The 1,603-nt window shown below is 31.6% G+C and overlaps 1 protein-coding gene across 1 annotated transcript in view; it reads left to right on the forward strand.

Annotated features, from left to right (window-relative positions):
- The window catches only part of DNA2 (DNA replication helicase/nuclease 2), an 88,610-nt gene that overhangs the window by 530 nt on the left and 86,477 nt on the right, over nt 1–1,603 (forward strand). The window lies entirely within an intron of this gene.

Consider the following 1,603-nt stretch of genomic DNA (forward strand, 5'->3'; position numbering starts at 1 on the left):
ATTTTTCTCTGACCCCATGACAGATTAGCATTTTAGCTTCTTTTAAGAATGCTATCTATTACAGATCCTGAAATTGTGTCTTCATGAGTGGCATAGATGTGTCATCATTTAATCATTGTCTTTCAGTACCATGCGGGATACTATGAAGTATGTCTATGGACACCATGGAATTCGAAAAGGATTATATCGCGGTTTATCTCTCAATTACATTCGCTGCATCCCCTCTCAAGCAGTGGCTTTTACAACATATGAACTTATGAAGCAGTTTTTTCACCTCAACTAAAAAAAATTGTGGTTTATCTTCCTTAATAAACTCTGAGGGAGAGAAATAAAATGTTAATTTAATTATGAGGTGAACATTACTTGAATCGGGATATTTACCCTGTTACAGGAACCACTGGTATTTTAGTACTTGATTTTTTTTTTCTTTTTTACTCACAAATCAAAAGTGCTTACCATACTTTTTGATGCCAAACATTATACCTTAGAACACTGAAAAAATATTCCTAAGCTGATGCTTGCTAAATAATTAGGTTATTTGAAACCGTTTTAAGTTTTATTTGGAAGAAGAACTAACTTCAAAACAGGGTTGAAGAGGTTGCCATTAGCTTTATCATGCTGTTCCAAGTTTTTATTGTAATCATGATTTCTAAAAAACGCTAACATTGTTTATTATTAAAATAAGCAGTCTTGGTTATATTGCAGCAGAATGATAAGAACTGAATGTTTGAGTTCGATAAAACAGCCAGCGTTGAAATATTATTATCTCTCTTATAATTCTGCTTTACACATTAAAGGACACTTTTTTCCTTTATTTTTAAAATAAAATTAATGTCGTATTTAAAAAGTAGCCATGTAGAGACAAAGATAAATGAAGAGGCCTGATGCGATGGCATGATGGCATGTGACTGTAGTTCCAGCTACTCCGGAGGCTGATATGGGAGGATCTCTTGAGCCCAGGATTTTGAGGCCAGCCTGAGCAACATAGTGGGAACTCGTTTCTAAAATAAATGAAGGAAAGATAGAAGGATGGATCAGGTTTTGCTCAAATGTTACCACCAGGTACTATGTGTGATTTCCAAATGTTTTTAAGAGTCAATGTATTTCCCAAAGGCAGTAATAAGAAATACTGAATATCTTTGCTCTCAAAAACAAAATAGCACTATAGATTTGTTTTTGTTAGATGATTTGGTTTATATTAGAAAATTTATTTAAGTGGTCTGTGAAATATCCATTAATGTAGATGTGAATATCAAAGAATGTTTCTAAGGTATTATGTCATGATACATCAGCTAGTTCTTCCATGTAAAATAACTTTAGTGCAATATAAGCAAGTAGCAATGTAAAATATGATTTGACTTGTTATCATTTATATTAAGAAAATGGTGAAATGTAAGAATTCCATTTATTGTGTTTAGAACAATTTTATGTTTTATTATTATAAGCATGATAGACATGGGAGGGGAACAAATTAAAGTTCTGTCTTCAGAAATAGTAATTTGTAGAATTGATGTGATTTTTAGGACTTTAGAAAACTAAGTTGAAAGTGTTATTTTTGCTTCAATTTTTATTTTTTTGCATAAAAGATTTCTTGTCATACCTC

Source organism: Propithecus coquereli, unplaced genomic scaffold (assembly GCF_000956105.1).
Source record: "Propithecus coquereli isolate 6110/MARCELLA unplaced genomic scaffold, Pcoq_1.0 Scaffold117, whole genome shotgun sequence".
In the NCBI taxonomy this organism is placed as follows: Eukaryota; Metazoa; Chordata; class Mammalia; order Primates; family Indriidae; genus Propithecus; species Propithecus coquereli.